Source organism: Mytilus californianus, unplaced genomic scaffold, assembly GCF_021869535.1.
Source record: "Mytilus californianus isolate M0D057914Y unplaced genomic scaffold, xbMytCali1.0.p SCAF_9, whole genome shotgun sequence".
NCBI lineage: Eukaryota > Metazoa > Mollusca > Bivalvia > Mytilida > Mytilidae > Mytilus > Mytilus californianus.
The window spans coordinates 44,206,952-44,234,718 of NW_026262745.1; the positions used below are offsets into that span (position 1 = coordinate 44,206,952).

The following is a 27,767-nucleotide window of genomic DNA, read 5'->3' on the forward strand; positions in this document are numbered from 1 at the left end:
AAGGATGTATTGACTTTTAAGAAAGAAGAACATACTTTCATTTGATATTTTCCAGTAATATATAACATGTATAAAAGGAATAATTATATATATTTTAGATGATGTAGTAGTTAATATACATGCCTGGCCTGTGTAAATATGAGCAATTTGGTCGTTTTATCAATGATCGCTTCTCTACCATTTAAAGAGAGATAACTATTTCTTGGTGTGTTTTCAATCTATCTATCTATCAATTTTTGCTATGAATCTTTATCATGGTTCTGGGTTGATTGTTTATCAATAGGTAACGATCGGTAAACTTCGGCACCAATACCAGAAAGTTTATTTGCAGGTAAAATGTTTGATCAACAATCACAGGATAGACATTTTTTTTTGTCGATTATACTGTATGGATTCGAAATAAATGTTTAAAAAAACACGTCCACAGACTGAGGACATAGTTTAATATATATATATATATATGTATGTATTTGTACAATAATGTCCTAAACATAATAATAACCAAAAACTTGTTTCATATGACTTTAATAACCCTTCAAACTACAGAAGTAGAAATTTTCTCCAGAGTTTTATATAATCGTTTAGAAAAATATTTAGAAGATAATTAGATTATTTGCAATGAACACATTAGATTGAAAAAATAAGATGTAGAACTAGCTAACACATTTTAACACTTAAAAATATAATTGATAAAGCTTTTAGAAATATTCTAAAAATATTTGACTGTTTCATTGACATTAGAAAAGCTTTTCACAATGTAAACAGAGATGTCATTCTCTGCAAATTTTTTACGTATCTCATAAAGGGCCTTGTTTCACTTTGAATTCAAATATTGACATTTTTTTCTTTTTAATAAACAAACATTCTAATTAGCCCAAGCGTAGCCCGTGCCAGTTAAAGGTTAATTTGATGAAGGTTACAAAGCCGGGCTCCAAAGTTATTGTGAAACTGCCTATTCTAGAGGTGGCATGAATCAGATGTGGATACTAAAAAATTCAAAAGATCTTTTAGAGTACATACAATCTAAGACTCTCTCATCTTGCAATAGTATTAAAACATTTGAATTTTCTACACTTTACACAAGTATTCCCCATTCCAAACTAAAAGACAAATTGAAAGAGTTGATATTACTTTGTTTCATTAAAAAGAACGGCGAACGTAGATACAAGTATCTTGTCTTGGGGAGGGATAAATCCTACTTTGTACAGAATCACTCTGATTCAAACCAAAAATTCTCTGAAACTGACATTATCAAGATGCTTGATTTCTTGATTGACAACATATTTGTTACGTTTGGAGGACGTGTTTTTCAACAGACTGTCGGAATTCCAATGGGAACCAATTGTGCCCCTCTTCTTGCCGACTTGTTTCTTTATTATTATGAGGCTGACTTCATACAGGAACTTCTTAGGAAGAAAGATAAGAAGTTAGCAATATCCTTTAACTCTACGTTCCGCTATATAGATGATGTTCTCTCACTAAATAATACAAAATTTGGTGACTATGTTGAACGAATCTATCCCATCGAACTAGAGATAAAGGATACTACAGATACAGTTAAGTCTGCCTCATATCTTGACTTACATCTAGAAATTGACAATGAGGGTCGGTTGAAAACAAAACTTTACGACAAAAGAGATGATTTCAGCTTCCCAACTGTGAACTTTCCATTTCTATGTAGCAACATTCCAGCAGCGCCTGCATACGGAGTATATATCTCCCAATTGATACGATATTTCCGGGCTTGTGTTTCCTATCATGATTTCCTTGATAGAGGATTGCTGCTCACAAGGAAGCTATTAAGCCAAGAGTTCCAAATGGTGAAGTTGAAATCATCCATTCGTAAATTTTACGGACGCCATCACGAGTTGGTTGACCGTTATGGAATAACCGTTTCACAGATGATATCGGATATGTTCCTTATGTCGTAACTACAATACCCTTCCCTTTTCCCGAATGTGACGTACCGAATTATACTATTTACCGGATTTGTAATAACATAAGCAACACGACGGGTGCCACATGTGGAGCAGGATCTGCTTACCCTTCCGGAGCACCTGAGATCACCCCCAGTTTTTGATGAGGTTCGTGTTGCTTAGTCTTTCGTTTTCTATGTTGTGTCATCTGTACTATTATTTGTCTGTTTGTCTTTTTATTTTTGGCCATGGCGTTGTCAGTTTGTTTTCGATCTATGAGTTTGACTGTCCCTCTGGTATCTTTCGTCCCTCTCTTACATGAATACGGATTCAAATGAGTTGAATTGTTGACAGCTAATAGCGAAATAACAATTCACAGTTTCGCTTTTATGAATGTGTGAAACTAGAAAAAAAATATTTTGATTTTTCGTCAACTTCGTAGCTAATGCCTCTTTAATGGCATACGTGAGATGTATATTTACAGAAACATCATGAACAATTGCGATTGTGGGTTTTACGTTATTGCTTGATATGGATACCTTTTTTTTTCTTTTGAATATATCCAATATATATTTCTTCTTTTTGTTCTAAACATAATAATTTTATGGTTATTTCAGGAGAGCTATGTTGTCAAGCATTTTGTGAATGTTACATATTTGGTTTTTTTATTGTTTATTTGTGTTATTTATAGTAGCAATCCAATTGTTTTGATGTTATACTTATACATATCTAATATCTTAGTTATATCTTATAGATCATAGAATAATAAAAATTTAGTAATGCCTATTTGTTTTGTCTTGATTGACAATAATCAAACTTTCTGATAATGTTAGTTGGTCAAGATAAACGCGCAGATTGTGTTAAAGCTGTGTTATTGTCAGGATGTGATTTTTCCTTGAAGTCTTGAATCAGTAAAGATTCTGAAGTTTATATGTTTCCACTTTGTAAGCTTACTTTGTCAATAAATTAGTCTTAAGTAAATGTGTGACTAAACATAGATAAATAGATACCGTATTATTTGATAAATGGATTGTATAAACTGTCGTTCCATAGTTTATGTCACGTCTGTCTTTGTCATACTAGTCGTCCTACCCAGTCACGTTACATGTCATTAATACCCGAAATATATAACTTTACATTACATGTATTATAGGTGTTTGAGACTTCTTTCTCCTAAAGTTTGGTTGTTAACGAGTAATGAAAATATATAATAGAAAACAAATAAAGTATTAACCGCCTTATATATATACCCATCGTATTACGTATATTTTTGTTTAAATCTTGAACATCCTACTCTTTATCAGGATAAGAATTTGTATTTCGGTTCTCTGTTATTACATAATCTAAATAAGAAGATGTGGTATGAGTGCCAATGAGACAACTATCCATCCAAGTCACAATGTGTTAAAAGTAAACAATTATAGGTCAAAGTACGGTAATCAACACGGAGCCTTGGCTCACACCTATAAAGGGTCCTAAAGTGTAAAACAATTCAAACAGGAAAACCAACGGTCTTATCTATATAAAAAACGAGAAACGAGAAACACTTATGAACCACACCAACACACGACAACCACTGAACAGCAGGCTCCTGACTTAGGTGCATAAAACTGCAGACATTGTTTTATATTATAATAATTTGGGTTTTATTTTTTTCAATTGTACCAGTTACAGTATCTGTTTCGTCGTTATCAACGATATCTGTATTTGCACAAAACACCTCTTGTAGCAATTTATTGACAGCCTCAACTCAAAGCACAAACGACTACAGCTAGTTGCTCACACAACAACTAGAGAATTAACTACAACAATTTAGACTTCTATTTCAACTTCGATAGCAGAAACAGTATCAATAAGCTATCAACAGTAGCATACAGAATCAACTCTGTCCTCAACTAGAGTTAGAGTATCAACATTACTTAAAATATCAACAATAACACAGGGAATCATGGTAGACTACATAAGCAGATTTCAAAGTGTAAGGTCACTCACTGGTTTGTTTTCGACTAACACAACTAAATGGGCAAATGCATCATATTTTACTGATGGATCAGCTCATGCTAAATCAGATGTATCTAAACCTTTTGGTCGATGCCACTGCTGGTGGAGTTTTTATTCCCCGAGGATATCACCAGCCCAGTAGTCAGCACTTCTGTGTTGACATGAATTATCATAATTATAAATTAACTGTTTACAAAACTTTGCATTTTTGAAGTACTAAATTAAAAGCTTTTCAAAAGGAATAGATTACCTTAGCTGTATTTGGCAAAACTTTTAGGAATTTTTGGTCCTCAATGCTCTTCAACTTCGTACTTTATTTGGCCTTTTTAACTTTTTTTGTTCGAGCGTCATTGATGAGTCTTTTGAAGACGAAACGCGCGTCTGGCGTCAAAACAAAATTTCAATCCTGGTATTTATGATGAGTTTATTTACAGCTTATTGGTTGCACTTTGTAAATACAGCTGTTTCTCAAACCACGCCTCTTTTGGGGAGATATTTAATATTCATAGGTATGTTAACTTGATAACGTACTGGTTCCCATTGATGATCTCTGTGTTTCATCTCATAGAGACATCACTTGGGAATGTAACCAGTATTGAAAAACATGGTAGCGGCTAAATTTTAATTCTTAGGAGGTCCAAAAATGGAGGTAAGGGTAGTATAGAATTTTAGTATAAGTTTAAACTCTTAGAAGTTCAGGGCATATAAATGTTGAAAATATGCCGCACAGCCCTATATTTTGACCTTTGAATAAAATAGTAGTGCATATAAACTGTCCGTTCTGGGATATTACTTTTCACGAAACTTCATAGTAAAAGTGTCACAATTTTAGCCGCAAAGAGAGTTCCTATGGGAAATTGCATTGTCAGTATTTACAGAATTGCAACCTATATAGGGTCAAAAAATAGAACATACAGAATTTCACAAAATCTGGTTTATCTCAGAGATTTTAAAGAATTTAACTCAAATATGAAGTTTTATAAATATTTCATGAAGATTGAGAAAATCCTGGGCCTTAACTATGATGACTCAGCATAAATTCACAGTTTACACTATGCATGGTTTACTTAAAGCCCTGAATTCAAAATAAATTCATAATATATGCCTATTTGTAATTTAAATTGTTTAGAAGTGCTTATATTTACTCTTCGCAGTAATTGCAACTCATTGATCCTTCCTAAATATTTTTGGTGGGGTGTTTTGTCCTGTCGATAACCCAAAATTAAGCCGTAACGCCTAAATGTGCTTTTTTGTGACCGCGGCATAAAAAAGTACAAGTAGAATTACAAAAAGACCTCAATAAAACTTACAATAGTGTGTTCTATCCTAAATATGTAGTAAATATTCCACATTGCTAGAAACAGGGAAAAAAATTAGGAAATGTGAGGCCCCAGGGGCAAAAAACAGAGAAAAATGCCTACCCCTGAGTCAGAAAACAGATAGTTTAACTTGTAAATGCTATGATTTGTTTATTTTAAAGGTCTTTGGTAAAGTAAACAATAACTGTGCTAGGAAGTTATGCAAAAATCAGATGTAAGCAGTCATTTCAATCAAACTTTTAGTGAATTTATGCACCAGACTGATATCTTCATAAATACAACTTTTGCAAATATGGCTTTGTTTAAACACTTCTAGTTCATATATGAACTAACTTATGTTAGATATATGGTTAGGGATGATACTGTTGTGACAAGAATTCTAAACTGACCATTTGAGGCAGAAATTGTGAACTTTCTTTGACAAATAGGCATACAGTAAGATGTGGACTGCAGACACAGGCAGGATTGGATACTTTGTATAATCTTGAATGTTGGAATGCTTAACTACTAAACAATACATTTATAGTATTCTAAAATGCTTTCAATTTGTTATCAGAATAGTTTCAAACAGGTTTTGGACAGGTCATGTCAGATAACATGCACATAGGGTAAGCTGGCAATAATTAGAGTCTTGTTTTCAAATCTTTAAAAAATTGAAACAGGGGTAGGGATATAAAATTTACTGTAAAAGGAAACTTAGAGTATATGCAGTGATTTCTTTAAGGCTATAATTCTGATAAATAAGTATTGTTGTGAGAAAAAATGTTTTTAGAGAGTTTTCTATTTGAATAAATGTTTGTATAGGTTGCACTTTGTAAATACAGCTGTTTCTCAAACCACGCCTCTTTTGGGGAGATATTTAATATTCATAGGTATGTTAATTTGATAACGTACTGGTTCCCATTGATGATCTCTGTGTTTCATCTCATAGAGACATCACTTGGGAATGTAACCAGTATTGAAAAACATGGTAGCGGCTAAATTTTAATTCCTAGGAGGTCCAAAAATGGAGGTAAGGGTAGTATAGAATTTTAGTATAAGTTTAAACTCTTAGAAGTTCAGGGCATATAAATGTTGAAAATATGCCGCACAGCCCTATATTTTGACCTTTGAATAAAATAGTAGTGCATATAAACTGTCCGTTCTGGGATATTACTTTTCACGAAACTTCATAGTAAAAGTGTCACAATTTTAGCCGCAAAGGGAGTTCCTATGGGAAATTGCATTGTCAGTATTTTCAGAATTGCAACCTATACACACTCTACGTTAACGACTACAACTTTCACAGCTTGCAACATTGTTGCTATTATCAATATAGTAATCAATCTTATCAACAATCTTTTATCTAAATTATCAAGACAATGGTTCGAATTATTGTGTCAGAAATTCTTTTTACAAGGGTTTCAAATTTTATTTTTAATCGTAAAGACATCTGTCTACTACAATCATGTGACTGTTGATGACTGTTTGTTCACCTTTAGGTGTGTTTTTTTTTATCTGTTTTTGTCTTTTGGTTCCTGTCTTGTTGATTGATTGATGTGTATTCGAAAGAACTTTTGAATTATATTGTATCCATTCAAGTAAAATTATATTTGAAGTGTATATCATACTATTTAAAGGGGTAATTTTAGTATGGGTGATATTTGTCTCCGAATATTAAGTCCATTGTTTGAATATAAAAAAAAAATGTTTTAAGGTGATGGAAAAACACGTAAGAGAGTGAAATAGAACTTTGTTCGTGTAGCTTTTCTTATAAATTCTTGATATTTACAATTCAAATAGACTAAAAGTAGAGATTTTGATGAAAATTGATAAAATTGTGTGGATTTCTACCACATTTAGTCTTAGGAAATATAGACATGATAGAACAGGGGCTTCGACAAACTAAATATTCAAATCAAATATGTAAAATGTTACAATTAGAAATATTTTAATTGAGCACAAGTCAAATTGAATCGTCTCACATTTAATACGTTACATTCGGGCATGTTCACACTATACGGACTTCGTTTACATCCGTGTTCTCCTTGCAAAAAAAAAAACTGCTCAGAAAGAGTTACGAGGATCGAAATTAAAGCTACATCAGTTTTACGGTAATCATCATGAATTGGTCGACCGATACGAGTATAGCCGTTTGATCTGTAAATTCACCGACCGTGTCCTATTCGTGCCCTGATTATGCGATTTATTTGCCACTGGCGTTATTAAACAGCCATTTCCATCATGATTATTTACGAATGTATCAATAATATTTATGTCTACGGTTTCAAACCGTAGACATAAATATTATTGATACATTCGTAAATAATCATGCTGTTCCTTACCCAACCCTGCATTCCGGCACTTAGTCTTAGCTTCAATGTAACAATAACTTAGTATGACTGTTTCATTTCAATGTAACCGTAGCCAGTACCAAAACAAAATGAGAAATTAAAATATGCCACAGACATCCATCTTTACAATATAAATATAATAAACAGCTGCGTCATGAGCGCATGATAAGCCCGTCGTCTTTTCAAAGAATAAAGTTCAATAACTTCTCAATGTCATATCTGAAAAAAAAACTCAAGGGAGGTTATCTTAATATATATTAAACCCCATAACTAGTAAACGAAAAATCTCAAATTTATAAAAATCGAAAAGGAGCTTACGTCAATAGATATAAACAATTTACCAAAGTTTCATTAAAACTTCTGAGAGCATTTTTGAGTTATTGTCCGAAAACTGGAAATCCCCCTTTTTTAGTGAATAAAACACCATAACTAGTAAACGAAAAATCTGAAATTTATAAAAATCAAAAAGGAGCTTAATCCAATAGATATAAACAATTCAACAAAGTTCAAGGAAAAGTGCTCAAAGCATTTTTGAGTTAGTTTTCAAAAACTGGAAAATCCCCCTTTTTGTAATAAATAAAACCCCATATCCCAGAAAAGTAAAATTTAAAATTGATAAAATTTGAAAGGGAGCTCATGTTAATATATATAAACAATTCCCCAAAGTTTGAAAATCCCCCTTTTTGTAATAAATAAAACCCAAAAAATTCGGAAACGTCAAATCTAAAATTATAAAAAAAAAACGAAATGGAGCTCACATCAATAGATATAAACAATTCACCAAAGTTTCATGCAAATTGGTTCAAGCGTGTTTGAGTTACATGGTGTAATGTCCGACATGTTGACGGCGGACAGACAGAAGGACAGACGGACGGACGGATGGAAAAGGTATACCATAATACGTCCCGTAAACGGGCGTATAAAAAGACTGTGGGATGATTTTTACCACAATGAGCAAACCCGTATATGGCACAGCCCAGATCGCAAAGTAAGCTAAAAAAAAACTAACAAAGTAACTAAAATGTTATTGTAAAAACATTTCAAACGAGAACACTAATAAAAAAATATAAAAGAGCAACAACTTAATAACAGACAGCAGTCAATGTGGCGGGATGAAATAAGTTTGTTGGCACCTGGGACTTGGTGGACTAATATCAAAATGTTTCACAAATAAATGAAGCATCGGTAAAAAAAAACCGGTCAAAATAAGAACAAGTGGGATTGGTGCAGAAGAGAAAGAAGTGGGAAGTGGGGAGGAAATACTGTGTGACAAAAACACAGGATTTGAGGAAATTAGCATGTGTCGGTCGGATCCAGCCATTTTTAAAAGGGGTTCCAAATCAGGAGATAGAGTTTCCAAATATATTTCCCCTTTTCAATCGTCAATAAAGGGGGCTTCCAACCCTCGGACCCTCCCCCTGGATCCGCCGATGGGTGTACCCCCACCCCCCCCCCCCCCTTTTCCCAATCATATGTTCAGAAATATGCAGGTTGATCATTCTCAAGTATCAAGCATATGTAAATATTTCATAGCGTTTGGTCAAGTACTGAAGTAGTAATCACAGGCGCTTGGGTTTATGATACAGAAATTTTTTTTTAATTTTTTTTTTTGTTGTTGATTAAAATATTCAATTTTCTATATTTATACTACATATCTATCACTACCGCGCGTGTCTCACCTAGTTTCGAGTGATTTTACCAACTTTGAGACAAACTCCCATTTTACTATCCACACTAAGAAACAAAAAGGCAACTAACTCGACGCCATCTTGCGTGCTATAAATAAATAATAAAATTGACCTACCTGGATTCCCCATCGATTTTTATGGAAAACATGCCTTTCTCGCAGTCCGATCGCAGACGTCGTTTCTATTTATCAAATTGGTACTGTTCGTAACATTTTAAGTCCATCTCAAGCATATAATAAAAAGATTTTCACTATTTTCACTAAATTCAAATTTACGGGCCCGGAAGTTTAATGTTAATATTCAGGGGAAGTTACTTTTTCCCGAACTTTTGTTAAAGGGAAGTAATATTTTCCCGGACTTTTTCGGAACATCTCTGCAAGTACACATGAAGCAAAGAAAGGGATACGATGATTCAATGTAAACAAAGAAACGCTATCATCAGGTAACGTTTTTTTCATATCAAATAGTTGTTAAAAATGAAATTGGTATTGTGTTCCTTCCTATATTTTACCAGACTGATAAATATACATTTTACTCAAAGTATCATGACAAACGAGACCGGAAGAAGGAAGTAGATTTCTGCGCAAATGCGGGAAAATAAAAAAGTCTGAAAATAAAAAAGTTAACGATTTTGAGTTCATTAGTAGAATGAAATTTTCCCCATTTTTTTTTTTTTTTTTTTTTTTTTATTGATTTTTCTACCGTAATAGGGGACGAATCCGTCCTCTATTACGGTAGAAAAATCAATAAAAAAAAAAAAAAAAAAAAAATCTTATTAAGGGGACGATGTCCCCTGTTACGGTAGAAAAATCAATAAAAAAAAAAAAAAAAAAAAAAATCTGAAAAATTTCCCGAAATTATCAAAAAATGAACGAAAAATAAATATGTAACACACCAACAAACGACAACCACTGTATTACAGACTCCTGACTTTTGACAGGCACATACATACAGAATGTGGCGGGGTTAAACATGTTAGCGAGATCCAACCCTCCTTACCTGGGACAGTGGTGTAACAGTACAGCATAACAACGAACTATAAATATCAGTTGAAAAAGGCTTAACTCATCAAATGAACACAACTAGAAATACATCTAACAAAAACACAGAGTGGACGTGGCCGGGTACTTGTATATCACAACAACAAAAGGTAATTAAGTACAGATCTGAGAGTACTTGCAGTTACTGACAGCTAGTTCAAAGCCACTAACAACTAATAAAAAAATCATGCATCTAAGACTAAACTGTTCAATATGTTTTATACTTCTGTAGATTATATTTAATCTAAGTTTTTTCCTTCTGTTTTAACAGATGAAATAGCAGACATTTTCGCATAATGTGCAAGATATTTGTTTTAAGACGCCTAATTTGTGTTATATTTTTCACCTATATTCCTTTATAATAAGATAAAAACTAAAGAGGCAGAAAGACATAAATTTTGCCTCCAACGCCGAGCGAGAAAAGACCATGAAACAGAAAACAGACAATTTTCTAATGTCCTTTTTTCAGAATGGCAGGCTGTCATTATAACGTAAAAAGTAGCAATGAAGAAAAGACTCGAATTGGTCTGAATTGGTCTGAAATTTACTTGATAATACTCGACTGTAGTCTGAACCATACTTAACAGTCTGAACTTGTACTCGACCTTTACTCGACCAGTACCTAACCATTTTATTTTCGTCTGAACCATGCTCGACCTAGTCTGAACCATGCTCGACCTAGTCTGAACCATACTCGACCTAGTCTGAACCATACTCGACCAGTCTGAACCATACTCGACTAAGTCTTAACCAACCTAGACCTAATTTTGTATCTATCTATTGTATTTCATCAATTTAGGAACTGTTTTTAACAGCTATTTCCCCTGGCTAGAAATTTGAACAACAATTTGAAATTTAAAATGTATTCAATATGGCATTGAAACCAAAATTTCACAATAAACATAATATAAATTCAACACCATATTTATCAACACTTACATATATATATCACCTTTAAAATAAAAATAAAATAAGCTGATCAAATAATCTCAAAACTGAATTGTGACTAATATTTTCAATGTTATTCAAATTTTTTTGAATGTTTCAGATATATTTTATGGTTACTGGACAATTTTCACCATTTACTTAAGCCTTGTATAGATTTATGGTGTCAGTTGAGTTTAGTTAATAATGCAGTGAACATTTTTTTTATTAAAATATATCTAAAATAGTATATAAAGCAACTTAATAAATTTTAAAAATCACACCTTTGTTTTGAAAAACCAAGAATTTAATATAATCATGATAATAGAACTTCCATAGCAATCCTTGATAACCATTTAAAAAAGGAAATGTGTTCCAAAGTTGCAGAAAAAAATTATTTCAATTAAATTTAAATAACTTTTGTCAAAATTAAAGACATGGCATACAAGAAGCACTTTAATAAGGTTTATTTACCTCAGAACATATGTGTTTTACAGGTAAAAAGAAAGCCCTTTTTTTCTTAAACTCGTGTATTACTTATCTAGTGAATTCAAAAGGCCTTGCGATTTAAGATTCACAGGATGTTTCAATTTTTAATGAATGTTAATTAGAAATTAATACTCTCTGACAGGTGTGATCTTTTTAATGAGTTTGCCCCAAGCAGGAGGTATTACTTTATACTTTACCACTAATCAGAAGAAAAATTTTATCTATTTCTTTATTTTTTTTATCCCTTTTTGATATATATTATATAAAATATATCCCAAATTATAATAAGAATAGATATATTTCTAATATAAGGTTAAACAATTTCAGTGATTTTTTTGTCTGTTGTTACCTCATTAAAAAGATAATTATATAACTATTGTATGTAACCATGAAACCTATATAGTTTTTCTTTAGGAATTTAGGAAAATTAAGTTTAAAAAAAAAAATAAATAACACATGCCAAACAAGAAGCACCTTGATAAGGTTTTATTACCCCCAGTAAAGGTGTGGTTTTTAGTTAAAAGAAAATCTTTTTTTTAACAAAACTCTAAAACTTTAAAATTAATATAATTAAATTATTATATAAGATAATTTAATTTAACTATCTCTATTTGATAAATCTGAGAATCATGTAAGGATGTAAAAATATGTTTTTATATATATCTTTATTTCATAAAAAAGAAATTAATTTTAACAGCTAAATAAAAAAATGTATAGGTTTTTTGGTCAAGTATGGTTCAGACTGGTCGAGTATTGTTCAGACCTTTGGTCGAGTATGGTTTAGACTGAAAAAATTGGTCGAGTACAGGTCGAGAATGGGTTAAGACTGTTTCAGACTGGTCGAGTAATAGTTCAGACTATTTTCAATGGCAAAGATAAGGGTCAAGTACAAATCAGTACGGTCGAGTATGGTTAAGACTGGGGTCGAGTAATGTCGAGTAAAATTCAGACCAATTCAGACTGGTCGAGTAAAAATCAGTACAGTCGAGTACAGATATAGGCCATTTCAGACTTTTACTGGTTTGTAGTGATATAAAGAAAAGAGAATAACAGGCAAAATTTATAACCTTCCGGAGCACCTGAGATCACCCCCAGTTTTTGGTGGGGTTCGTGTTGCTTAGTCTTTAGTTTTCTATGTTGTGTCTTGTGTACTATTATTTGTCTGTTTGTCTTTTTGTTTTCTGGCCATGGCGTTGTCAGTTTATTTTCGATCTATGAGTTTGACTGTCTATCTGGTATCTTTCGCCCCTCTTTTATAATAAATATTGAAAAATGGTATAAAATATTAAAGAATACAGAAATAAAGAAACCCCATCCACACCCTTTTATAAGGTGCACAGTTTTCTTTGCTTTCTTAATCTTTCTGTTTGAACCGGTCTTGTCCTGGTTTTCATACTACAAGGGAAACTGCATGTGAAATTTATATGAAGAGATCATGTACACACACTTTGTAGATCTATATATTTATTTCATTGGTCAATGATTGAATTTATGTCGGTTCAAAGCTACATAGAGCTATGTGGGGCAGCACCGTTATTCCGACACCTCATTAGTCTGACAACACATTGTAGCGACACCCCAATAGCCCGACGCCCCACTAGTCCGACACCCCAAGGTCTGACGACCCAATGGACCGACACCCTTATAATCCGACACATTATTATTGAACAATATTTTGTATACATGATCTTTATTTCAAGAGGATAATCCTATTAATTAGTTAAAAATAATCCTACTGAGAGTCCTCATAATAATAAAATATTCATAAAGTACATGTATTAAAAATGTGCTTAATGTCCAGTGGCAAATATTAAATGCATGTTCAGAACAATTTAATAATAAATACAATAGGTAGGTCCTGTAAAAGATGTCATCTGGGATGAAATAAGGTCAATGAAACTTGGACTGCCACTGGTCAATGAAAGCATATTGAATAGGGATAGGAATTTGCCCTGTTGCAGGCTCAGATAAAAGGCCACCGACGGCCCCTCAAAGAGTTGTTGCAATGGTTCTTAACCTGCAGAGAGCATGACACACTCTCTCTCTACATGAGGCATCATATCTAACGTGACCACTCTCACATTTGTTGAAAACTATACATCCCGCACAGTTTTACTATCGATGTTATAAACTTATTAAAACTCGACAATTTTCGAGTGTATTATCAATTATCATTTCCATAGCTCTCAGTTTTTCAGCGTGGACACTCTTATTATAGAAATGTGTTATAGAATTTCAATTGACCACTATTTCCCAAATATTCCTGAATTAGGACAGGCACTTTTATTCCTGTTCGTGTATGTGGTAGGATTAACCCACATTCTAAAGTGGTAGGTACATGTTATGTATATAATGATGAGAGAGTCTGTCCTTTTGTCCTTATGTCCCCCGTACAGTGGAGATCACTTCTAACCTCTCATTAGAACTGTCAGAATAATCTGTCATAGAACTGTTCTAAACTGTCCTAGAACGGTTCTACCTAGAACAGTTCTACCCTAGAACAGTTCTACCCTAGAACTGTTCTAAGTAGAACTGTCAGAATCAGTTCTAGGTAGAACTGACCAAATCAGTTCTAGGTAGAACAGTCAGAATCAGTGCTAGGGTAGAACTGTCTAAAACTGTTCTAGGTAGAACTGTCCAAATCAGTTCTAACCGTAGAACTGTCAGCAGAACTGTCTAAAACTGTTCTAGCCGTAGAACTAACCAAACCTGTCAGGATTGTAGAACAGTTCTAAATGACGTCACTGCAGTTAGGGCATCTCACTGGTCACCATTCAGTGTTATTATTATCGTTGATAAAGCCACACGCAAAATGCCTCTTGTCAAAGTTAACAGAATTTGAATGTATTTGAGACAGCGAATAGTTAATCTTCGCCAAAGGCAAAGTGGAAAATCGTATGTGAAGATTTCCAGTATTTTATCCGACACAGAGGGAGTTGTGATATAAGTCTTTAAACTTTATCAACGTTTTCCGAGATGAAGTTTTTAAATCGTCGTTTTTCGTAAACAGTGATGAAGGTGGTGTTAAACTATTGTTTTTCGTGAACAGTTTTGTTGTATTTCCTGTGAACTGTGATATCAGCTAATTTAACATTTCGTAAACTCTGATGAAACATCCCTCTTCCCTACATTACCCCCCTCACAGATAGTTTTGGTGGGATGGGGCTGAGATTACTATAACACATAGTATATTATTGTTATAGTAATCTCAGACCTGATAAAATAACCAACTCTACACAAGAAAGGGTTAAAAAATAAAATAATTATGAAGAATGTAAACAAACTGAGACATCGATCAAAACGGTAACAAGCTTATTGTCAAAAAGCATGTTCCATCCACAAAAAAACGTGTCACCCCTTTCCCGTCTGGTCAGAATATCGCCAGTCGTTCATTATAAACTCTAAATAATGAAGTTTGGTATTTTATTTACCTGTAAGTACAAATATTTCATAAAATTATTTGTTTTGCACTCTCCTCCATCGACATCCATCGTAACAAAATTTCCGCTATAAAAGCGACCGAGGAAACGGTTATGAACATTTTCCGCCCCTAACGAGAAATGTTAAAACAGTGCTGTGATGAGAATTTTTTAATATATATTATATTCTTTTGACTTATTTATATTTAAGACAAAGCGTTCTTAAAACTGTTCTATGGATAGAACTGACTAAATCAATTCTAGCCGTAGAACTGACTAAATCAGTTCTAATCGTAGAACTGTTCTAGTCGTAGAACTGTTCTAGCCGTAGAACTGTTCTAGTTGTAGAATTGTCTAAAACTGTTCTAGGGTAGAACTGTCAGGATCAGTTCTAGGTAGAACTGTCTAAATCAGTTCTAGGTAGAACTGACCAAATCAGTTGTAGGTTAGAACTGTTCTAGCTAGAACTGTCTAAAAGTTGTCAGGATGACAGTTCTACATACTGTCCTAGAACAGTTCTCCTGACAGATTCTGACAGATTTGATGAGAGGTTAGAAGTGATCTCCACTGTATGTGTCATCAATTGCTCCTGAACCACTTGACAGAATTTTGTAATACATCGATACAATCTTTCAAATTCTCTTATGATGTACTTTTTCAAAGGACAATTTTTAAAGTGTTAGGTCCATAAATAATACCATAAAAAGCATGTTGGGAAAAACAACTTTTTACAAATTCATGCAAAATATTTGATGTATTATCTATTGTTCTAGGTTTCTAGTTATTTAGGTATTTAAAAATGGATCCCACCAGAATACAAAGAATAAGTCTATGAGGAAAATAAAGTCTTAGATCAACAACTAAAAACTGTAATGAACAGATAATATATGAGATCGAGATAGAACTGGTATGAAAGATGACAGTAGAACATTTTGGAAATAATTCGAAAGGTAGGTATAGCTTTACACTCAATTAGGATTTATTTAGGTAAGTATTTTCAGTTTGTCCGTAATATTTTATTTCAATAACATGAAATGTTGTAGTGCGTTCATGAGACAACAAACCAACAACGATCATATTCAAAAGAATAGAGAGCATCATACAATTCTTCAACAATTAAAATATGTCAATATGGTTAACAAAGAACACTATGGGAAGTACATATCCGTACACACAACTTCTCAGTTAACTGTTTGACAGATTGCATTGATATTGTACTCGAATAATCAGATTTATGTTAATATATGTGTTTTGGTGCCGATCAAAAGATTAGTGTCACAGCAGGACATAGTTTAACATAGGAACCTTAAGGAAATCCAAACTAAGATCTAGCTCCTTCTCTGAAACTGAATTACAGATTGAAATGATATTATAATAACAATTGCCACTGTTACTGATAATGAAAAATTCCACAAAAAGGATACAAATTTCAGATGAAGTGGATGTTAACAATTATATGCAACTGTGCGGCTTTCAACAATGAGAAAACCCATACCGTATAGTCGGCTACAAAAGATCAAGACATGAAACAATTCAATTTTGAAAAAACAACGGCCTTATTTATAACAAAACAATTGAAGAATGTCAGAGTGCAGCCCATATTGAAAACATGGAATTTTGCCTACCCAGACTTGGGGCGCTAAAATTCTTCTCCTCCAAATCGTATTAGATTAGTAACTTTCAAGTAGGTAAATCATACATTATTCCATTCTTTTTCATTCTTCTCCATGTATAATATAAACCTTGTATTAACGTTATACCACTTTTAGCAATGCATATACACTATACACATTATGTTATGGTTAACCTATATTTTACCATATTATTGGACTTTAACAAAAATGATAACATTGAAATCTGACAGTGTTATAATCCACTTTTTTCTTTCCAGAAACAAGTTGGTAAAGATATATATCACATGCATTGGAAGAACAGTGGACAACAACATTGTCATTGAAGCAGAATTACAAAACAGTGATTAAAACATCGAATTGAGAGAGAGAAAAAAAAACATTTTGTAACGTTGTCATGCTGTTCATTCTTAAGATTACTTATTATTGTACTTGCAATGGAAGTTATTACAGTAGATACAAAGAGAAAATTAAACATTTGAGATCTTCATCTTGTTTTATTCAGTTAAGAAAAAAAATCAATGTTGCTGAGCAAACCATGTATTTAAATGGTCAACAAATATACGTTAGTGACACATCTCCATTAATTCCGATAGGGAGTGTACACGGATTCCACGCAGCTCTCATACATTACATACATACATACATACATACATACATACATACATTACATACATACATATAAGGAAGTAGTTTTTCACACTCGTAACCTCTATCAGACGTAAATTGTATATTTGTGTCATTTAATAGGCCTGGCGCATGAATATATTTGTTGGTTAACGCAAACATATGTACTCCATGAAATTTGCAATCTGATAAAAAATAAACTACAAAAACTCTTATTATCATTCAAACGAATGTTTTGTGTTTATTATTTAATTCAAATATTAAGACCTATTTTAAAACGCGAATTGAAAATAAATTTTGTTAACTTCGATCCAGATTGTGTCATTATCGCCGCCATCTTGTTTACATTGGTTACGAAAAGAAGTTCGGTCTACGTCGTCTATCGAAAAATAAACAACGTCAAGAACAACTACCGGAAGTCCTCTCAACCAATCATATCAACGTATTCTCTTATCTGCAAATCATATAAGAATTATTGAGTAATGTAGTTTTAATTTCACCCCTTTAACTTCCCGTTAACAGGATACCTATATATTCTAACACAAAGTTTAATTTATTTTTTAATTAAATATACTCTGCAGCTAAGGTTAATGGGATAGATTACAAGAGTTGTTCATATCTAAGTTACCCGGCCTCAATGCAGATATTATTCACAATACACAAATGACAAGTGAATGAAATTGCAGCATGATTAATATATACAAATATATATCTGCCAATGACTGTCAATAAATTTATTTAACCATTAAAAATCTTACAATGGGCATATAAACGGAAATGTATTTATGAAAATTAGGACTGGAAAAGTGGTTGTTATCTAAATATTCCCTCAGCACACAGCACAAGGAGAAAAAAAACATACTGTTCAGTTTGAAGGTACCTGTCCAAGTAGGATGACATGTCTTCTAGCAGATTCTGTCCTTGTGGTGAACTAGCAAGTTAAAAATTCAACTCAGTGCAGTATTGGTCTCGTTCAAAATAGGGTAATTATTTATATCTGAGTATCATGTCCTCGTTCTGATTATGCACTTAACTTACCACTGGATGACATAACATCTATCTATCCATCTTCTCAAAAGTAATATACCCAGTTCCAATGTTCAAGTCTTGTTAAATATGTTTTGATTTGACCCAAGCAAGACACAGATACATGTAATATGGTATTGTCAAATATAAAACCTATATTAATGAGATCTTACTAAACACATAAACCATATCAATTGACCGCACCAGAATGAGATGCAAATTTGACAATGCCAAAATATTAAAAAAAAAAGCTAAAATAACTGTTGAAGAGCTGGACCTAAAGCAAAACCAAATCAGAACAAAACATCAGAGAAATAAAAAAACATAACGAAATCATCAACATGTCATAATATAGAAAAGGAATTGAAACAGGGTGAGTGGCAAAGAGAACAATTCACCTAACCCTAAAAGTTCAAAACAACCTAAGACCACCAATACCTTAATTTTGCTATCAATACATAATTACCTATTTGACTATTTTTTCAGTTCCTTTTATTTTCAAATTGGCATCACTGTATGTAAACATTGTAACCAATTGTAAGATAAATAAACTAAAGTGCACAGCTACATACTTAAAAAAATGACATCTTTTTTACATGAACACAGTGATCTATTAATCCATGCACTGAAAAAAAAGTTACTATATACTTAAAACAGTAATGAAATATTCCGTACAGATACAGTACTGACTTAATCAGTATTATAATGAAACAGTACTGAGGAAATCAGTACTGAAACATTACTGACGAAATCAGTACTAAAAAGTACTGACAAAATCAGTACTGAAACAATACTGACAAAGTCTGTACTGAAACAGTACTGACGAAATCAGTATTGAAACAGTACTGAATTTATAGAATTAGTAATTGTACAGTTTTTGTATAATAATAAACAGTACTGAATTAATAGAAAGTATAACATTACAAGTTTTTAGTCTTGCCGAACAGTACTGATATGTACGAGGGTAGAAATGTACCAAAAAAACGTGGATAAATTCTTGGCAGTGTACATGAAAACGTGATACATATACATGAAATTTGTGAGAATCAATCGATTAAATTAAGTTCTGTTTGGATTCCACGTGAACAAAACACACACGCTGACATGTTAAGTAGACAGTCAGATTGTGATGACTGGGAGGTACAGGACGAAATATTTACATATTTAGATCACCTGTGGGGTCCTCATAACGCTGATAGGTTCGCACATGACTACAACACCAAGTGTAAGCACTTCAATTCAAAATATTGGTGTCCAGGAACATCAGGTATCGACGCTTTCACAGTTGACTGGAAAGGTAAAAATAATTGGCTTGTACCACCACCAATCTTGATTCCAAAAGTGATAAACAAATTAAAACAGGAAAAATGCAATGATACTTTAGTCATACCAGAGTGGACCTCTGCACCGTACTGGCCTATGATAACAGATGAGAACGGGAACATGAAAGCTTTCATAGTTGCACAAAATTTTTTTCAGGGAGAGAACTTGACCAGAGAAGGCCGCGGTCAAAGCGGCATATTTGGACAACAATTTTTGAAATTTAGAATGATTGGTTTAATATTACAATTTTAGATCAAAATATTTATGATTCTTCTCTTTTTTAACAGGGACCAAATTAGATCGTACAGTAGCGGAGGCCATTAGAAATAGCGGCATCGATGGTGACAGTTATCTTTACAGGCTTTATCCAAAAATGTGCGAACTTTTAATTAATAGCAGAAGTGACAACACAGTCAAATCTTATTTTAATGCTTTCAAAAGATGGGAACGTTTTATATCTCTTCACGGACATGTTGCTTTGCCAGCTCAACCAGTGCACGTCGCACTATACCTTACAGACTTGGTTAACAACGGTTCCACTTATCATCCGGTGTATAATGCCATATATGGTATAACATGGGCACACGAAATCAACGGTTTAAAAGATCCTACCACGAACACTTTTGTTACATCAATACTAGAAGCGTCTAAAAGAGTTGCGCCAAAGAAGACTAACAAGAAAGATCCAGTTACTACAGACGTTTTGATAGAACTTTGTGATACGTTCAAAGATTGTTCATATCTACTTGTGCTGAGAGATTTGACTATGATGCTACTTTGTTTTGCAGGTTTCCTTAGATACGATGAGCTTAGTTCTTTGCGTTTTCTTGACATTGATATACAAGATTCTTTTCTGATTTTACATATAAGTAAGAGCAAAACTGACCAATACAGGCAAAGCAATGAAGTGATAATATCAAAAGATTCTACAATCGCATGTTCCTATAATATGTTAGTTAAATACACACGTTTGCCTGGTTTTAGTAGTCATGAGAATAAATTTTTATTTCGTCCTATCTATAGTTCAGGAAAGTTATGTAAATTGATTAATAAGGATAAGAAACTCAGTTGCACGGCGGCTAGAGAGTATCTTCTTAAAAGAATCACATTCGACGGGCTGTCGGCAAATTTACATTTGTGTTTTAGTTATATTTAGTCATGGAGTATAGGTAATACATGTATAGCAACACATATGTGTCCAATCCTCAGATCAGTGTCCTATCCTATAATCTTAATCAAATAATTTATTACATTGGTTGCAATGACATACCGAGATTTCCCAGTTGAAAAACCCGCTTATTTCACTCCTGACCGTACAACACTAATACTGCACAACATTTGTCGATTATTGAAGACCTTATTTACAATTCATTTAGAATGTTCGAAACGTATACCAGAATTAAGAATGTCAACATGAAGTAGCACGCGTTATCGTACTACGCAGATATCCTGTCGTATTTCAAAAGGATCGGTAAACAGAAATAGATGTCTGACACATTCATCAGAAATGGTTATCTGACAGATCTATAACAAACACCTACACTTAACAACTCATCGAAAAAAAAGTTGACGAAAATATTTGTTGGACGGACAGACGAAATAATTACAATATAGCCCTACTTCTAGAGTGTCAGGCTCTCATATCACGACCATTAGAGATCACAGGTATACCCTAAGTATTAAGCTTACATCCAGACTAATAATGTTATCTAAACATTTAACTGAAATATATTCATAGGCTTTAAAAAAGGAGTTACTGATACAATTCCATGTGAAAACGGACGGACGAACAGCTAGGCAAAATGACAGAATGGACGCCTTCTTCGTTATACGCTGATATTATAATTTGGTGTTGTCCGTCTAAAAAGGATGATTAAAACGTGTGACGTCTTCTGTAAAATTATATCTAGGCAGATTTAGAAATAATTATACTCACTAATGCACATATTTATTCACACCTCAATAGATACACATGTTTACAGTTATGAATAAATTCAGATGTAATAAGATTCATTATCCTTCACAAATAAATAGTTTAAAATCAGAAAAATAGAAGTAGGCCTATAGTACAAATATGTATTTATTCATATTGCAGGGCTCGACAATAACGCTTGTCCGATTGTCCGGTACCAGAGGAAACAAAGGTCGGACAAGTAAAAGCTATATCAAGCTTGTCCGACGGGACAAGTAAAATTATTATGCAGAAAATAAATGTAATCCAACTTTGATGAACAAAGTAATTATAAACAAAAAACAAGAAAAGAACATAAAAACAAGTATTAATTTGACATGTTTACTTGCAATCGATAATTTAAAACTGGTTCTTTGTCAGGTACTTTTTAACAGGTTCTCGGAAACCAGTCTTACTGATCCAATATGCTGCGCTTTGTAGATAAGGTAACTTTACAAGACAGTTCATCACCAGCTCGGAAGCGATTCGGCTCCAAGTTTAATAGACAGTTTGGCACCGTAGGAGACATATTCAATAAACATAATTAATAGACAGTTTGGTAACGCAGGAGACATTTCAGGACCAAGACAAATCAGTACCTCGTTTTCCTACCTTATTCTGTTGCTTTATAACAAATACCATACCGGTAATTTTTTTAGCAAAAATATTTTTAAAATAAAAATGACCATTACATTCACAAAATCATATTTGATCATATGTCATGTATGTAGAAAAAAACAATACTTGCAATACGGTGACCTATAGTTGTTAATTTCTGTGTCATTTGATCTCTTGCAGAGAGTTGTCTCATTGGCAATCATACCTCATCTCCATTTTTTTATTGATTGCATTAAATAAACTTTTTTCAAATTAAAAAACCAGGATACAAATCCAATGAGTGTACATTGGCAATCCTATCAGACGGTGCCTCATGTGCAGAGTCTGATGAGACTTTGGCATTGATGAAAACTAGAACCTAAGTCCTGTGACATGACTAGATTCAGTTGTTCTCGACTCATATTTTTGTAAAGTATTGCAAAAGATATGTTAAAATCAAATTCTGTTCTATTGTTTTAATTCAATCAACTTAAAATGCAAAAAAGGTTATTATTAAGATTTTTTTTGGACAAGTTACAATTTCATTCGGACAAGTAAGTTTTGGTATGTACTTGTCCTACTGGAAAAGTTGAAAAAAAAAGTTATTGCAGAGGCCTGCATATTGCATTTATATTATGGATATGGACACTTGAACAAATAACATAATATAAGGAAATTCAAAGGATTTTCAGTTGCTATTTAATTTTCATTTTGTAAAAAAGACCAACACCAGTAAAGTTGCATTTGTTGTACCCGAATATTTGTATTGCAATAAGGTTATATTATTACTTCATCTTATTCTATACACTTTTTACGTTGCACAAATATTTAGACTTGTATAATTGTACAAGGTCGAATAAGTTTTATTATATCTGAAATGATTTATAACTGCAAGTATGCCTTGAATTCAAAATTAGATTGTAAAATAATTTTTAAACAGTCGGCTGTTTCGTTTTTCCAAGACATAACTACGAGACGATTTGAAAGAGCTACAATCTTTGAAAATCATAACTTCTTATACCCTAGCAGTCCTCTTCTTGAAAACAGTTTCATCCATTATTTGCCAATACACTCCCTTGTCGAATACAATTGAATAGAAAACTAAAAATTTTAAATGTTCATTGGATTTTGTTTCACGGTTACTTACCTATTAGAATAAAAGGAGGTATGGCATACACGTCATGAGATATAAACTCATCGACACAAAAAATGTAAAGACGTACATCTAAATATTGAAAAAATAAAGCTGTCTCCGCATAATGTCAAGACAAACAAGTTCCGAGACTAAAAAGGTTGTGAATATCTTAAAAGAAAAATAACAAATGTCTGCCATTAACAGCAGATTCACCAAATGACAAAAACACATTAAGATAATTATGAATTGACAGACAACCACTATTTTTAAACGGTTATCAATTGTTGACACCGGCGGCCGTATGCATAGATAATGCTAACACATAACCTTTGTTATTGAATTTTTCGTATGAAATGTATGGGAAAAAGCATTGTTAAATCACTTTTATGTTATTTGAAACTCTCGATTATCTTTTGTGTATATGCCATACAATACAATAATATTAAGTTAATAAGGGGATAAACATTATATATTTGGAGGTACAGTGTGACAGAATATAAGTTCCCCATAATATTTGTTCCAAAGAACTTTTAGCATATAACAAAAGTTCCATTGGGAACTTTCCTTATATAATATTTTATCCAATGCTATAAGAAAATTTCCTTCACAAAGGATAAAATATTACATAAGGAAAGTTCACAATGTTATATAAAAGTTCTTTGGAATAAATATTATGGACAATGTTTTATATAATAAAAGTTCCAGGAATATTTGTTATATTATAAAAGTTCTCAGAAAATTTGTTATATTATAAAAAGTTCCAGGAATATATGTTATATTATAAAAGTTCTAGGAATATTTGTTATATTATAAAATTTCCAGGCATATTGGAATATTGACTATATTATAAATGTTCCAGGAATAGTTATCATGGTTATTAGATAATTAAAGTTCTAGAAATATTTATTATATGATCAAAGTTCTAGGAATGTATACTACAATACCCATAATTATTTTTAGCTACAAATGTATGGAAGTAATTTCCAATAATAAAATAACAGGCATTTTCATCTGAAATTTGTGGCTAATTTTGTGCTTGACCAAAATATAAGCTAAACTTTCTTCATTGGTACAGACTAATGGACCATGTAGTAAAGTTAGTCAGAGTGGAGCATGCAGTAATAAAATATTAAAAATATATATTCTTTACCTTGTTTAGAATAAGAGCCATCGTTTAAATATGTAAAACAAAATGTTTTATTCCTCAGACTCCATTCTTCATGTTCTTTTTATGTAGTACATGTACAGGTGTGAGGTGAACATTAATTAAGATGTAATCAGGTGTAAACAAATCAAATGACACTCTTTCTTTAAAGGAAAAAATATTATGAAACCATATGACGTTTTAGTTCCAGGAAAATATCTTATGAAGGTGGAAATAGTATTATGTAATGTTTGTTCCCAAGAACTTTTATTATCCATAGTTTTGTTCCAGGGGGAACAAGTATTATGCTGAACAAATATATGTTCACAACGGGAGCGGCCGGCCTCGGAGGATTTTGGAAATATGGAAATTAATATGTTGTACTGATAGAACTCAAAATAGAAATATTGCCCGAAGAGGATGAAATCAAATTATCTTTCACAAAAAAGATACAGAATATAATTTTGACCTCACACCAACAAAATTATTTTACTGCAAACAACCCCCCTCCCCTAAACACTCACACAGAAATAATTCATGGTCATCCAAATATGTTATATCCTAGAGTAACATGGTTAAAGAAATCGTTTGATTATAAACCTGAAAAATACAATTTTGTATACTTTTTGCATCTTACCTTCGTTCGTGATTTTAACTGTCATGTTCATCGATGCAATACTGGTTGTCATGGGCGTTATGTGATTAAGTAGTTTCATTTAAATCCTACTTTCCTTTTCATTTTTAAGAATTTCAAAAAGGAATAATTATAAACTAGCTCATCATTATTGAGGGGATGGGGGTAAATATAAATTTGTTTGATTCTAAATTTCCTGAGGAAACAAACTTATTTCACAAGGAAGAGAAAAATTTCAATAATCAGTTTACAAAAACATTCTTATTTTCTGTACGTTATTGTTAATTAGATTGTTTCTAATTAAAGTAGATGTTTTATGGATACATCCTAACCCAACAAAGATGAAATGGCTGTGCCTTATTGCTACTTTTTAGTTCTATATAAATGTTTGTATAGTAAACGTATATATTTTCTCTATAAGAAATCGAGATTTGGTCAAAAGCATGATGGTTCCTTACTTGTTTAATGCGTATACTATCATAGGGGATGGTCATTATGTTTTATGTTATTTTGTTATTATCGGAATTATTCAATCTGGATAGTTAAATTATCGAGTTTTAACTATCTCGATTGGAAAATCTGATAATCCACTGGTACCAGTGTATCTATATTTCTCTAATTCTCTGACAATTTAACCCTTTCTGGAAAAGAAAAAAAAATGATTGGTTCAGTTAAAAGATCATTACCTTTATCAGCTCTATGAATTGATGTGCTAACAATTGACAACATTATAAACAAAACTCTTTCTTCATTGTACGAGGAAATTAATTCCACCTTCCGCAATTTTTGTTCAATTTGTTTACTATCACATATAGATATATTTCATTTCATTCAAACTGTTCTTTTGTTTATGTTTTCCCCCATATCTTTCAGAGATGCATATATAAAGTGTGTGTGCCTCAATTTCGTAAGGGTGTGACGTAGAAGGAATATGGAGACACTAGAAGGGGCTTTTGGTTGATCAATTATGAAAATGTTCTAGTTTTCTCAATTGAATTGTATCATATTTTTTCGGGGCCTTTTAAAGCCGGTATGGGTTTTTCTCATTGTTAAAGGCCGTACGGTTGCCTATAATTGCTTACATTCACTTTATTGGAAATTTGGTGGATAGTTGTCTCATTGCCAATCATACCTCATCTCCTTATTTTTATATAGATAATCATTAAAGAAACAGATTCTTACATAGTTATTCGTGGATAATCGGATTTATCCAATCTCTATTAGATAAATTTGATAACCCACTGATACCAATGAAAGAATATATTATGAATGAGGATGTTATCCTAAACAAATGCAGCACTAACACTGTTAAGTGTTCCGCCAGACTATTGAACAGTCTCATTGAGACTCGCATTATAGTTATACAACACAACTAGACATCACTTTTAAATGGTAACAAGGAATGAACCCAATTTACATCATGCCGGTTAGAATTTTGCTCTTCAAAATTTGACTTCAAGTTAGAAATCCACACGTATTATCCAAACAAGGAATATTATTGAATTGTAAAATTCATGCCATGTTTTTGCCGCCTATTTCCAACTGTATAGAAGTTTAGACTTTAGAGCAAAATGTACGTTTTTTGCTTTAGCTGAAAGACTAGGCAATGTTAGTAAAAACTTTCCAGAAAAATTAAAATCAACTCCTAAGTATAACAGTCTACTATAATTGCATTTTCATTACAACCATAATAAATATTTGCAAATCTTGTTTAACCTTTTGTTTTGAGAAAACTATAATTTTGGAGTTGTTTTAAAGTTATATGAAACTTCAAATTAAACAAAAAGTTGAATCCATTTTTTATATACTTGAATTGCTAAGTTGTATTACAAAACAAGTGTACATAAACTTTCTTGTGAAAGAAAATCCATTAACAAAATCTTCAAAAATGTACTGCTATTAAATTGTTGTCTTCTCGTATGCTAATTCGTCGATATTTTTGCGTGAACCCCTGAGGGTTCACGCATATATATTGGTTGATGCTGTAGTCTTTCGGAATACCGGAAATGCCTACTATATAATATAGCGAAATTAAAAAAAGAGTAAGTCCGTTAACGGTTAAGCAGCAATTAGAATTCTACGTCCAAAAAAAATAGGAACAATCAAGGTGTTTCTAAAATTGTTCCTATTTTGATTAAAATAACAAAAACGGAATTATTATAATTACATATTATCTAACTGGTAAAATATTTGAAAAAAATACAAAGAAAAACAAAGAAAAAAGAAATTAAAGAAAAACAAACTGAATCTTAAAGAATCGTTGAGGTGTGTAAAATGCAGATATAAGATGCTACAACAAAATTTTTAATATATTTTAGCGGTATCTTGACGATTCTGAAAGAATAATTTAATGTTTGGGCTTGATGTTTGTGATGTCGTATAACAGAAAAAATTATTATGCATAATTATGTAAAAGCAGTGGTGAAATACTAATACAGAGTCAGAGTCCTTTATAGAGACTGAGTGATGATTGATACAGTCAGAGATAAGATAATGAATTTCTATTTATAGTAGTTAAGGCTCTACATTTGTATCAAATTTAAATATAAATAAGGAAACAAAAGCAATAA

At 32.3% G+C, this 27,767-nt stretch overlaps 1 protein-coding gene across 1 annotated transcript in view; it reads right to left on the reverse strand.

The window, feature by feature from the left end:
* Positions 1-25,281, reverse strand: part of LOC127714274 (tereporin-Ca1-like) — a 470,404-nt gene extending 445,123 nt beyond the window's left edge. Inside the window, exon 1 of the mRNA XM_052220336.1 lies at positions 25,201-25,281. The gene's annotated coding sequence lies outside the window, so the exon portion shown is untranslated. The remainder of the gene's footprint in view (positions 1-25,200) is intronic.
* Between the last annotated feature and the right edge of the window lie 2,486 nt (positions 25,282-27,767).